Consider the following 15527-nt stretch of genomic DNA (forward strand, 5'->3'; position numbering starts at 1 on the left):
TATTGTTCTGTCACTCTTGGCACATGTTTGGATTATGAAAGTGAATTTTTTTGTCTGAGAATTTTTTATTGTTAACGTTCTTCATTCTTTCCCAAATCTTGAATTTTTTTTCCCATATATTAAATTTAAAAGTATATTTTTTATTTGTTCTTATATAAGAAATACAATTGTATCTTGTTTTTAGAAGAAAAAAACTTAATAATGAACAATAACTTTTTTATTATATTCTTCCTTTTAAAATCGGTAATTTATTTGGTATTGTTTGATTGGATATGTTTTCCTTCATATTTTTTCTAATTTTACCTAAATGGTCATTCACATAATATATTATTATATATATATATATATATATCTTAAAATAAGGAAATAAGAAATTATAAAGTTGATTCGGTGGTAAAATTTGAGAGTGTCAGTGAAGGAATTGAATCTACTGCTTATTTCACTTTTTGTTTCAACGTTACTGTTAAATCAACTTTATAACTCCTAATTTTGAAGTGGGTAAGAGAAGTTATGAATTTAACTTTCTTTACTAACGTAATACTAATAATTAACGTTTGTCGATAAAAAAAATGATGTTATGACAAAATCATTCAATAATATAAAGTCATTAAGACCTAAGCTTTGAATAATTATATTCAGAAAATTCAATATCAAGCAAGTTAGATTTGGTGATGCCGTGTTGGAGATGAAAACTTAAAATTCAGCCTCATTTCTAAGTTGGTTGTTCTTTACTCATGGCTAATTTTTTTGGTAACACGTTTGAAAGGGTTTAACATATTCAAATTAAAATAGAACACATTCGGCTAAGCATAAGAAGGGGAAATTGGATTGATAAAATTTCCAGAATGTAATCTAAAGCATTTTGAATGAGGCATGGTTTGAAGAAGGGTGAGTTTCATTGTTTAAGAAAATAGGGAGAAATTAGAGGGAAATTATGATAAAGGAATTGTTGTTATTATTAGTATGAGTGGAAAGTGAGAAGGTTGAAATGAAAATGAGTATTTATGTTGGTTGGAATGGGTAGTGGTAAGTGGGGTATTTTGGTCCCCACGGTTTATGTGTATAGTACATGTTATGGTATGTTATGGTCCCTCACTGTCACTCACACTGTGTATGTCATACTACTAGGTGTAAATGGGGCAGACATGCACTTCAAAAGGCCACTCTTCGCTCCATCTACAAACTAATTTATTCAATCGATGGATCATGATGCAAAATAGTTCTAATGTTTCATAGTATACGTACCTAAACTAACAAATGTATATATTCAGTTTATCACACTTATTCACGATCAATTTATGGGGAATCTTCACACAAGATAGTTTTAGACCAACCATGTAACGTCCCAAAATTGTATCTATTCATCACCCTCAAATATATCATGCTCTCAAAACAAAAAAAAAATACATCTACTCTTTTAAGATGTAAAACAGAACCAAAAATCACTTCTATCTAGATTATTTTATTTTGATAACCATTTAATAGTCTTATATCATCTAAGAGTCGAAGGTTAAGATAATTTAAATATTTCTTTCATAATCAATGTGTCATTTAAGAATAAAACTGTGATAAAATACAAGTTTAAAAACGGATAATATCTCAGATACATTGTGATTGACCTTAACGATATTACTCGATCAACTTGAAATTAAAACATTGACAATCATAAATTGTTTTAGGTCCCAACTCCTAAATGATGTGAGACTATTAGATATATAGTAAAAATACATATTAAGAACAATTTTAGCAAAAAAGAATATAACTATTAATATAAAAACTGCAATCAAAATGTGAATAATTTTAATTGTAAAAAAGTAAAAGATATATAATTGACAAAAAAATATGAATGATGTAGTATTTAACGGTGAATACAATAAGTTAATATATTTAAACACATTTTAAGAAAAATCACTATTTATATGGATCACTTTCTCTTTACATTATTTTTATATTTTTAAAATATTTGTTCATCTTTTCGAAAATTTAGGCCCACCTTAAGGATCTTGGTGAAGAACATAATAAAATTGTCCAATCAAAATTTGTTTAAAAACAAATTCTTAAGTTGGTTTTGAAAGTTTTACATGTATGAAAGCTAAGGATCTTGTATGAGATTTCATTTATTTATTTATTGTATGTTAAGTAGTGAAAAATTATAATATGTCAAATAAGTCAAATTTTTTTAAGATGTTATTTTAGAACAAAATAGTCCGTGTTAGACATAAGAAATGAATACAAAATTCATATTGGAACTTTTGGATCACTTTTTATATTATATTATGTGGAATTTATAAATTAATTAAATGAAAATCCAAAAATTTTGGTTATTAGGCAGTCAAATTTGTTAGGTGAGTTGTTTAAATAAAAACTATCAATGATTTGGTCATTGGGAGAGTAAAATTTTGTTACGAAAAATTCAACTAATGGAAAAACCGAGTTTTGGTCGGTAAGCGAGTAAATTCTCATTTAGGGAGCTGTTTTTAGAAAAACTGTCTATGGTTTAGCCATTAGTAGAAGGCTTTGGTCATTAGGAAGTAGAGTTTTCTCTCATACAAATTCTTAGGGCATATTGATGCCTTTGGCTAGGCAAACAAATATTTTTTTCTTAAGTGTTAAATGTTAAAAGATATTTATCCTTTAGTAATTCAATTGAAATTAATTGTATTTGACTAAAATTACGTTTTATTACTATTGTGATATTATAAAATGACATATATGGAAACAACATTATTTAAAATGAGAAAATATTGTGTTTATATAATTTTCACTCAAGTTGATGCATGAATATCACACATTTCTAACTGGAAAAGAAAAACTCATTAAACACTTGAGATTAAAACAAAAATATATTTCTAGAGGGTTTACTAGATTCCTCACACAATCTTCTATTTATATTAAAGAACAGGTACACGAATATATGGAAGATTAAGATACTCCACTAAACTCTAAAAAACAGGTACAAGAATACATAGAAGATTAAGAAACTCCACTACAAATATAACTATAGAACTAGATATTACTATAGGTTCGATTAATAAATATCTAACACACTACACCCTATGTAAGCTTAATGATAATACATATATATAAATATTCTATTACAAATCTTAGAAATAAAAAAAAAATCATTCAACTTTAAGTTTCTCTTCAATTATATATGTTTACCAATTTCAATATGTTTTGTTCATTGATCTATTATTACGTTACAAACTCACATATTTCTTTAGTTTAAAACCCAAATCTAATAAAATATTTCATAATCACAAAAGTTCATATATTTCAAAATGTTAAAAAATCTGTTTTTCTACTACCGATTGTTTTCTGATGTATCTTCGTATTTTCTTCCTGCACTTGTATAAATGTAATTTCAAATCTGAAACACATTTTAAAAAAATAATACATTTCAGTAATCCATAACATATTATTAATATATTCTAGATTACAAAATCCCTAACGTATTATTTATTTAAATGCAATATATTTCTTCTTTTTCCTTAATTCACTTATTCCCACTCAATCTCGCACCCATTGACACAACCCGGTAAAGAGGGGCAACACACTCTGCAATTTCTCCTCTTTATTACTCTAATTATTCTCAAAACAATTAAATGCAAAAACATTTTTCAAAGAAATTCTGTCTGTAGGTATGGGCACCACTGTCACAATTCGACGTGTTTGCTGTGCAACTCGAATCTAGCCGTTCACAAATCACGCTGTCACTCCTATGCTTCGATCTCTCTCCGATCTCATTACTGCCATCGACAAGGACACCAACATCTCTCTCATCTGTTGTAATTTTCTTCCCTTACCTGATAAAAATAAAAATTAAAAAAATAAAATTGAAATTTTAAACTATGTAGACGTAAAAGAAAAAATTATGGAGGTGCAGTAAGAAATACCCTTTAGTTGTTCTTCCATCAAACAACTGCTGCAGTCCAAATGATGAAGCGGGCTCGATGGTCCAATCCAATCATGGAATGGGCTGCATGAAATTGGGCTGCACTTCTTAACCTACTACAGGGTGTTGCTCCCTCCACTACCACGCCTTTCTCCCTCCACCTCTCCTTTACTAATTTGTCCTTCAGTAAAATTTTATTTTTAGGATTATTATTTTTTAATTTTACTCATTCATAGCTATTTCACTAATAACCTATCTAGTCCCTTGCATGAGTAAAATATTTTTCTTTCATTTTAACATTATACTTATTCCTCTCTCTGGTGTGAGATACTACAAGTTGCAAAGGTTGGTGGTGGTGGAAAGAATTATCAAGCAATCTTCCTCTTGTGGTGGTATAGTGTTATTCTCGTAGTGCACTGCGTGGAGTGGTGCCGTTAAGTGGTGCAGTGCGTTTGTGGTGCTTCCTCCAGGTGTGTAGTCCAATAAACCTTCACATAAAACCCTAAACTAAAAACGAAACCTTTAACGGAAGACATCCTTCAACGGATGTCATCCGTTAAAGCTTTCGTTTTTATTTTAGGGTTTGTTTTATTATTTTATTAGATATTTTAATAATTTAATTTAAATATTTTGATTTATTATTTTTGAATATATTTTTAATGTATTTTAATAATGTATATTTATATTAGTTTATATTTAAATTTTTAATTGTGGATGTTATATATAATTAGTTTTTAAACGTAATAATTTTGTAAAATATATATTTTTATACATGATTTTTGTATCTTTAATTATTTAACAATTTTATAATTATATAAAAAATTACTTATTACTTTATTTATATCAAATATATAATTTAATTATATTAATATTTTTATATTTGTTTGATTAATTATTAATTATGTTAATAAGGCTCATTATAATTTTGTAGGTGATTATTATTTAAAATGGATGAATATCTTCATATGGATTCTGAAATTGGTTGTAGTTTGAAATCTGATTTGTCTTCATCAATTAGCAAAGTTGTAGAGACGGATTTACCAAATAAATTTACAACAAATGAAATATTTTGTTCAAGGGAGCACTTAATTCAATGGGTAAGAGGGATGACTTATGATTTAGGATTTGTTGTGGTAATAGTAAGATCTGACATAGCTACTGGTGTACGGGGAAGAAAAAGTTTGTCATACTTGGATGTGAAAGAGGGGGAAAATATAGAAAATACAAAGCTGATGCAGTGGCTAATGTATACGACACTCGTAAATGTGAATGTCCGTTTAGATTAAAGGGTAAACCATGTTCAGATGGGGCCGGATGGGTGTTGAAGGTGATGTGTGGACATCACAACCATGAGTTGGCTGAAACTTTAGTTGGTCACCCTTATGCTGGCAGGTTAAATACGAGTGAGAAGTCATTACTGGTTGATATGACAAAGAGTAAACTTACACCTACAAATATTTTATTAACACTCAAACAAAATAATGATCGAAATGTTACAACGATTAAACAAATCTACAACGCAAGACATGCGTATAAACGATCATTAAGAGGGTCCAGAACTGAACTACAACAACTTATGATGTTGTTGAATCGGAATAAGTACATTCAATGGAGTAGGTGTGCTGATGATTCAGAGGTTGTTACTGACTTGTTTTGGACACATCCTGATGCGGTCAAATTGTTAAACTCATTTAATGTTGTATTTTTTATGGATTCCACATATAAAACAAATAGATATAGACTTCAGTTGCTTGAGATTGTGGGTATGACGTCTACAGGGTTAACCTTCTCAGCAGCATTTGCTTTCTTGTCTAGTGAAAGGCAGAGTAACATGGGCTTTGGAAAAGCTAAAAGGTTTATTTTTAACATCTGATGATGGTCCTAAAGTCATTGTCACTGACCGAGACTTGGCTTTGATGAATGCCATTGCAAATGTATTCCCTGAGTCATATCAGATGTTATGTCGGTTCCACATCCTTAAAAATGTTAAAGCTAAATGCAAAATGTTAGTTCATTCTAATGAGGTTTGGGAAGTGTTGATGGATGCATGGGAAAATGTGATGGATTGTGCTGATGAAAGCTTGTTTGTTGAGTATGTGAATGGTTTTCAATACGCAAGCAGTTCATGGCCTTTGTTCTTTGAATATGTGAATCAGACTTGGATTATTCCGTACAGCACATACTTTGTAAAGTTCTGGACGAACAAAGTAATGCATTTAGGGAACACAACCACAAATAGTTATGTTGTAATGTTATTTTATTTATTTGTTTTGTAGATAAATATTTATTTGCACTTGTTGAAGGTTTTTTTTTTGTTTCAGGGCTGAATCTGCTCATTGGAGCCTGAAGAAAGTTCTGGGCAATAGTATGGGTGATTTGTGTTCTTGTTGGGATAATATTCATAACGTCATTATCCTACAACACAACAAGATTAAGGCGTCATTTGAAAGTAGTTTTTTGCTCACGAGTGACCATTTTAAAGGCTACAGATATAGAGAACTTATTGGACGTGTGTCTCGATATGCATTGGATCTCATTGCTAAGGAATTAAAAATAGTGCAGCAGATAGGATTGAACTCCTCAAAGTGTGGATGCGTATTGAGACGTACATTTGGTGTCCCATGTGCATGTGAATTAGCACGATATGATCCTAGGATGATCCCTATAGGTGAATTTCATATCATGTGGCGAAGATTGCATTTCTCAAATGTTGAATTAAATGAAACTGAGCCTCAGTTATCCATTAAAGATGAGTTGAAACAAGTAGAAGAATAATTCAATGATGTTGACATTGGCCGTAAAGTCACCATCAAGCAGAAGTTACTTGAGATTGTTTGTCCTACATTGACATCAATGGTCCCTCCATTACATAAAGTCAAGACAAAGGGTGCACAAAAAAGTAAAGTTAAACGAAGTGAAAGGTCTACTCCGCGGGATCCATCATATTTTGAGTATGTGGACGCCTTTCATTCAACCATAGAATCTTCATCTATGAGAAGTAAATTACAATCAAAGCAAAAAGCAATGAAGAAAAGGAGAGTTCCAATGATAGACTAGTTTCATTCTACTACTCACCCCTTCATTGTGGACGTTGTTGATGTTGTGGCTGATGGTCACTGTGGGTATAGATGCATTGCTGCGTTGTTGGGACTCGGAGAAGATTCATGGCCCGTTATCAAGAATGAGTTGTACAAAGAACTCAGTGCATGGCGTGATGAATATGCAAGCCTAGTAGGAGGCTATGATAGACTAGAAGAACTGAGGAACTCTTTGTTGGTGCAATCACTATCGGCGGTAAGTGTTTCCCGTTTTATGTAGTTTATTTATTACATTTGTTTTTTTTCTAACAACTTTTATTCATAACAGGCTAACATGAACAAGTGGATGACATTACCAGACATTGGTTATGCAATTGCTAACCGATATAACGTTATCTTAGTGTGTTTGTCATACTCTCAAAATTATACTATATTCCCACTACGTTCCACACCACCTTCTGATATAACTCAACATCGCTTAATTTGTATAGGACATGTTCATGGATGTCATTTTGTGCAGGTAAGTGCATTTTTTTATGATTTCATTTTAAAATTACCTATCACTCAATTAATATTGTAATTTGTATAATGCAGGTTAAGCTACAAGAAGGTTGTCCGTTGCCCATGGTGAATATCATGTCCTCAACCCACTGTTATCCTGAGTCACGAGCGTGGTCATCTATTTATACTAGTAGGATGCACGCATTTGAACAGTTGATGGACATAACAACATCTTATGCTGACTTAGGTGATTTGTGATATTTATATTATGTATGAAGATATGTAAAAATACAGTATAATATTTTGTTATTTAAGTACTTATTGTCAGTATTCGTGATATTTATATTATTATTATTCGTGATATTTATGTAGTATTTATTTATGTATGAACATATTTATATTATCCGTATTCGTGATATTTATATTAGTTGTTGTTAATTAAGTTCTTATTTTTTTCCACTTAAACATATAAATATTTGATCATCTATATAACCAATATAAAAGAACATGTAACTACAAGTTGCAAAGGTTGGTGGTGGTGGAAAGAATTATCAAGCAGTCTTCCTCTCGTGGTGCAGTGCGTGGAGTGGTGCAGTGCGTGGAGTGCTTCTTTTATTCGAATAAACCTTGAAATAAAACCCTAAAATAAAAAACGTAACCTTTAAACGGAGGTGACATCCTTCAACGGATGTCAACATCCGTTTAAGGAAAAATGGATGTCAACATCCTTCAACGGATGTCAACATCCTTCAACGAATGTCAACATCCTTCAACGGATGTCAACATCCGTTTAAAGAAAAACGGATGTCGACATCCGTTTTACCTTAAACGGATGTTGACATCCGTTGAAGGATCACGCTGGTTGATGCTCTAGACGTTCCTCGATGTTCCTCCACACCACGGCGGCGACGCTCCTTCACACCACGGCGGCAATGGAAGCTTTCAAACCAAAAAAAAAAAACTGGAAAGAAAAAGGAATGGAAATGCGGGAGGTGGGGAGGTGAAACGAAAATGGAGAAAGGAAAAGAGAGTTCCGTGGGTGGGTGCTGGGAAAGTAAAATTAGGGTTTCAAATTATTTAAAATAGGGTAAAAGTAAAAATCTTTTTAACTTAAGGATATAATTGTATTTAAAATAATGTGGGGAGGTGGAAAAAGTATAGGTGGTGGTGGAGGGAGCAACACCCCTCTTTCATTTGTATTAACAAACCCTACACTCTAGTACCCCATTTGAATTGCACCTATGATAATATTTAATTTTAATGTATGTTTAAATTATATTCGTTATATATTTAATTATTGTTATATTAGTTTATAATTATTTTAAAATTTATGTATGAGTTTACAATGTAATTATATAATTTTTAATTGATATAAATTTAATTGTATGAATTTATTAAAATTAATAAAACTAATTTAGAATATAAAAAAACTCAAGATGTGCCTCTCAGATATGAGAATCCGATTATACGTGTATCGGCTGTGGAAATCCGATGCTTTGATTCTATGATGTCCATATCCGATTTAGGTTTAATATTTTACATAAAAGTTTTATCATATTATTTATATAATTATTTTATTAGTTTATAATTATATTTAAAATTATAAATCAAGTTTTATGAATATATAATTTAATTAGATAATATATAATTGTTAAGAAATAATTCTTATGAATTTTTGATATTTAATATAAATATTTTAGAAAAATTAAAGTTGTGAAGATTTGTATGGGATATGAAAATCCGAGAAAGGTGTGATCGGATGTCAATATCTGATGGAAGAGTGATCAGATATGGAGATCCGATTTATGTTTTGCGTTTGTGTTTTTCTTTTTTTTTTCATTTATAAAATGGATAACAATAAGGGTGTTGCTCCCTCCACCATCACCCCTTACTCCCTCCACCTCCCCAATTTATCTTATTTCCAAAACTATCCTTCTGTTTTAACTTTTTTATTTTTTATCTTTTGGGATTTTTTAACATATTTCAAAACCCTAATTTACCTCTCATTTTCACTCCTGCGGTAGCTGCACCCCACCACCACACCAAATATTTCACTCTTCTTCTCTTCCCATCTCCGTTCAAGGTTTTCTTCTTCTTTCTCTTTCTTTTTCTTTCAACCTTCTCTTCTTGTCTTCCCTTTTCCTTTGCTTCCTTCCAGTGTTGATTTGGAGAAGCGTAGAGGAAGAGCGTAGATCTAGCGGTGGATCTGGCTTTTCATCTCCATCCTAGGTTAGCCGCAAAGGCTAAAACGGATGTGAACATCCGTCAACGGATGTTAACATCCGCTTAAGGTGAAACAGATGTCGACATTCGTTTTACCTTAAACGGATGTTGACATACGCTGAAGGATGCTCACTCCGTTTAAAGTTTACATTTTTATTTTAGGGTTTATTCTAGGATTGATTATTCACCTGAGGAACCGCACCACTGAGACCGACACTGCTTGATCAATTCTTTCCACCACCACCAACCTTTGCAACCTCTCACTAAGTACACTACCGAATGAAACTACACCGCATATTCTCACAGCGAAACAAAGAGAGGAAGAAGACTAACTTTAAAATGAAAGAAAAGCTTCTTGCTCATGTAGGGGACTAGTAATAGGTCATTAGTGAAATGGATTGGGAGTGGGTTTAAACCTTTATAAAACTTTGGAGGTGTAGGATGAAGGATTTGGAGGTGCAGGTAAAACACCCTAATTTGTTTTTCCATTTTTCGTGTGCTATTTTACTATTGGCTTAATCAAGTTTGCCATCTGCTTTCAAAATGATTATATTTTTATTATGTTTTTATTATTTAAATAAGAATATAAAAATTTATTATTTAATATATTTTTAATATTAATGAGATTTTATATTAACTATAGAATCTCACATTTATAAATACATAAAAATAATTATGTAGGATAAAGAATCAAAATAAAAATCTTATCATGCAGTAAGTAAAAAAAAATAACAGATATTTAATTATAAATTATAAAAATTTAATTAATTAATAGACAAAAAAGTTAATAAAAACTCAATTTAAGTATTTAAATTTATCAAAAAATTAAAACTAAATTAAATAATTATAATTTTAGTCAATTGTATATTTGGTTCACGCTTCTTATTCTTTTTCTCTTTTTTTAAAATTTTAAATAAACTGAAATTTAAAAAAAAATAGAATATAAATTACAATACTATACCAGAGTATTTTAGTAAATTAGAATACTGGTTATTGCGAGTATTTATTTACCATATTCATTTCTTATTCAGTGCAAATTTTATCTATAATTATTGTGGATTTTATATGTGATTATTTGTGAGTACGGATTTTCCTACATTCCTAATTGTAACCTAATAATGGAAAAAATATACAATTTTATTCAGTTTCTAATTATAAAAAAAACTTAATTGAAAACTTAGTCTTTGTAGTCATATAATTTTAGTTTTGTATATTACAATTGCACAAATTCCCGGAGACATAACATTAGCCGGATAATAAAAGCCGAAGGGATGTGTATGTATGAATAGTTAACTTAAAAGAAATAATATATTAGAAGTTGTCAAAAGAAAAAAATGCGTAAAATATATATGTTAGGTAGTTCAAATGTGTGATTTTGTTCTTTCAATTTTATTTTTGAGGATTAGATTCCGTTTGTATTTCAACTTATGTGATTATCCGTTGACACAATTAAAACCATTTTTAAAATATCCACATACTCTCACGAATTATGCAAAATACATATTTATTAAAAAAAATCAGCAAACAAATGCATTGAAGATGACTTCTATCAAATTATGGGTGAATTATATAAGTCATTACTATTACAAACAATCTAATTAAAATAAATTATTAAAAAATAATGAAATTAAAAAGAAAAATATCAAGTTCATGTAATCAATGAATGCTTAAAAAGAGAAAAGAGCTCTTTGACATTAACATGATAAACACTTATAAAATGGAAAAGCTCTTATATTCAATTAATATGCGAACACAGTAGCAATTATATAATTATTATTACAAAAAGGTCTACGTTTATGCTAACTACAATACTGCTTAAACTCTAAGAGCTATTGAAAGGGTAGGTTGAGTGTGTAAGTTATAGTTTTGTTTTGCCATCAATTGCAACAATTTTCAATTACATAGCTAAGAAAATTTCATTATTGGCTTAGACTTTGTCTTTTTTATTATATATACCAAAGTCAACCTTCGACACAATGGATTGAGATGACAAGTAATATATAAGTAGATAAGCATATTATATGATGATATGATATCATAATATGAGATCATATTTTTCTAAGAATTAATTATATATATATGATTTATGTGAAATCCACTGTCTACAATTAATTAACTAAAATGTTGTTTTAATCAAACATCTTTTAATCAAGTTGGCCATGTTGAAATGTCGTTTTAATACAACTTGCATGCTAACAACATCGATTATGGATGTTGTATAAGTGAGTGTTTTTAAAGTTCAACTTAATAATTTGATATAATGCCGACAAAAACCATAACTTTGACTTTTTTTTAACTACTGATTTCAGAAAGGAGATCACACACTATATATGGAAAACAAACCTGATAATCTAATCAAGATTAATGAAAAGTGCTTGTCTTTATTAACATTTGAAATTAGTTATAAAATTAATCATTAAATTTGAACAGAGTTTGAAAGTTTGACTATCAATTAATAAGATAGTATTATTTATATACATATAGTTTTTTGAGCTATTATAGTCAATAAGTAAAAGATATTCATGTAATAAACTATTACCAGTACACTAAGGAAATGACATCAAATATTTTTTAATATATTTTGGTTTTTGAAACGAAGTACATATAGGCGACACAAGTTTTTATTTCTGTTCAAATTCAAGGCAGTAGAGTTTGTTTCTTTTTTAATTTTATTTTCGCCAGACTTTTGGCCTCGAATGCTGGAGAATCGAGGCAGTAAAAGTGGGTCTTCTGTCTCGGTTGTAGATGAACCGAGACAATAGAGATGATTTTTTTTTTCGTTAGTCTTTTTGTCTCGGTTATGGCTTGAACTGATGTCATAGAGGATTTTCTGCTTGCCAAGAAATTCACAGTGACAAACACAACCAAAAAAAATTTCACTTACCAAGACAAGGAAGATCATGGCAGCGACGACGAGGACTGTGATAGTAACAACAGTGGTAGGACGACAACAACAGTGTGGGTATTTAATATGTTAATCGTATTTGGAAATACAATTAATATATTGAATAATTCAAATTGAATATGTTATCCGTATTTCCAAAATACGGTTAACATTAGTTTAAGTTTTTTTTTAATTTTATAATATGTTTCATTTATTATATTTTTTAATAAATAATATTTTATAAATTAAAATATTAATATATATATATATATATGTAATTATATGAAAAGTATTAAATTAATTAAATATTTATTATATTATTAAAAATATTTTTTTATTTTTTATATTATAAAAAATAATTTTTTATTATTTAAAATGTTAAATTTTTTATTTTTTTAATATGTTTTATTATTATTATTATTAATATTAAATAAAAACAAAAAAATTAAACTAAAAAAAACCTTAACTGGTATTCAAAAATCGATTAAGTAAATTTCTTAACAGACTTTCTAACGTTGATGGATATTTATGGCATTTTGGACGTGCAAAATGAAAATTGAGAGATGCAAGGAGAACTGTTCTAGAAAGAATAGTGAAATTGAAAAGTTGTAGAAACTACTTTCTATATCAATTATATATAAAACCAATATAATATATTTTCAATTTATTATAAAATTATCATCGTACCACTTTTTATACTCATTATTGGTTTAAAATTATTATTTTCTTGTTTTTTATATTTGGTGGATTAGAACTACGGATGACAATGGGTCGGATCGGGTACGGATATTACTTAACCGTAACCCGACCCGTCGGATAAAATGTATCCGCTATTCGACCCTCTACCCGCGCGAGTACCCGTTTAGAAAATACCCGCGGGTATTTTAAAACTCGCGGGTACCCGCATATACCCGCAAAAACCAATATTTTATACATTTTTAAAATAAAATTACAAAAAATATATATAATATAAATTAAATTAAATTAAATATAAATTAAAGTTTAAATTTAATTAAATTTAACCTAATAAAATATAATTTATTTTATTTTTAATCAAATTTAATTAAAATATATATAAATTAATTTTTATTATTATTTTTTGTGGATAACAAGTACTCGCGGGTCGAGTAGTATACTACCGTACCCGACCCGTTTAGAAACAGATATTAAATACTCGCGTGTAGTAAATATCCGCGGATAGTAACTAACCACCGCGGATTTGGATTGTTTTGTCCTCCTTAATTAGAATTGATATAAAATATTGTTGTAAAAGTCATATTTTACACTAGTATAAGCATATAAAATCAATGAAAATATGGTAAAGTTTGTTTATGTTATTTATTATTACTCATAGATATTTATAGCAAATATTTAAGAAAAGATCAAATATAATAAACTTATAAAACTGATTATTTAGTTGCACACAAGATACATAACTTACAAGATAGTTGTATTCTTCTCACCCTTAAATTATCTTTGCGTCAATCATTTTATGACACACTAGGGATTGTTTTTAATTTCCATATTTTTGGGTAAAAATATCTTTGTTCCAACTACTTTTGTATAACATTATAAACTAATTTTGATTTGATGGTATATATTGTGAAATTTCTTGGTTAAAATCATTAATCCCATTTAATTCCTCCTCAATCTACTCCTCCTCTATATAAAATTTCTTTCCCACATCTTATTATTCAACTGCTCATCCGTGAAACTAAAGCTTGCCTAGCATTTGAATTATTATACATTTTAGATAATTTGTGTACCAAAATGTTAACGAATGAAAACTTTTTACAATTGTTTATGTATAATTCGTAATTGGTTCATTTTAAATATACGAAATAAATTACTGGTGTAATTTTACCGACCTCAGTTGTTACCTCATCATATTTACTTTCATGCATCCCAATGAAAACATGCAGAGGCGTGTAGCAGCAGGAAAGTGGTATAAGGTTTAATGTCTCGGTAGGTCCCTATTTTTGGCGTGAATCTCAAATAGGTCCCTTTTCTTTTCGGCATCTCAACTGGGTCCTTTTTTGTGTAAAATTTGATCAAATAAAGACTTTCCGTCAAATTGATCAAACACCGTTAAATAGGGTGTTACGTGGCATGCTGACGTGACTAAACTGTGTTTTTTTTTATTTTTTGAATTAAAAAATGAAGGATAAATAGGGCTGAAAGGGCAAAGTTGGAAATAAAATAAAATTAAGGGCAAAGAAAGAAGCTGGAACATTCTTGCTCGCTCGCGTGGGAAAGAAAGAAGTTGGAACGATGGTGTGTGGTGGCACTTCCAGGGCGGAGGGCGTTGCCGATGATGATTTTGGCCGGCCGGAGAGAGCCACAGTTGGACTAGTTCGGTGGAGGCAAGGGTTGTCGTGGAAGGGAGTGAAGGAGACAATATAAAGGAAAAAAAAATACATAAACTTAAACTGTGTTGAATTCTGCAGGTCTTCTTTCTGAATCATCCTCCCCCTACCCCTTCCTATTATTCTATTCCCTCTTCCAAACCTCAGTCCTCTAACATTGGATCGTAAAGACATGGTTTTGATCTGAGCATTCACAAAATTAGTTTCATATGTACTATGCTCATGAAGTTGTGAAATGCCATTAACAGATATATCATTGTCTTCATCATCAGCATCAGAACCATAATTTCCAAGACCTAAAACATCTATAGGAGAACTAGAATTAGATTTTTCACTGGAACCATCATTTTGTACCCTTTCTTTGACTGGTTCAAATCCAGCGTGCATTCGAAGCAGAGAGAACCCCCAAATCGGGTTTGTCCATCAGCCTTCGTTGCGTCACCAGGCGCCGCTATCACTGAAGCACCGGAGTTCGCCTCCTTCGTCTCCACTATCATGCAACCCTGCAAACAAAAGCCCCAAATTTGCAAACACTAAGCGCATGAAAGATCGCCCCCTCCGACACCTACAAAATCTGGAAGCGCGACAGCAACCTCCGCGTCGGCACTTCCCTCGCCGGC

The sequence above is a fragment of the Vigna angularis genome, chromosome 11 (genome assembly GCF_016808095.1).
Source record: "Vigna angularis cultivar LongXiaoDou No.4 chromosome 11, ASM1680809v1, whole genome shotgun sequence".
Classification (NCBI taxonomy): Eukaryota; Viridiplantae; Streptophyta; class Magnoliopsida; order Fabales; family Fabaceae; genus Vigna; species Vigna angularis.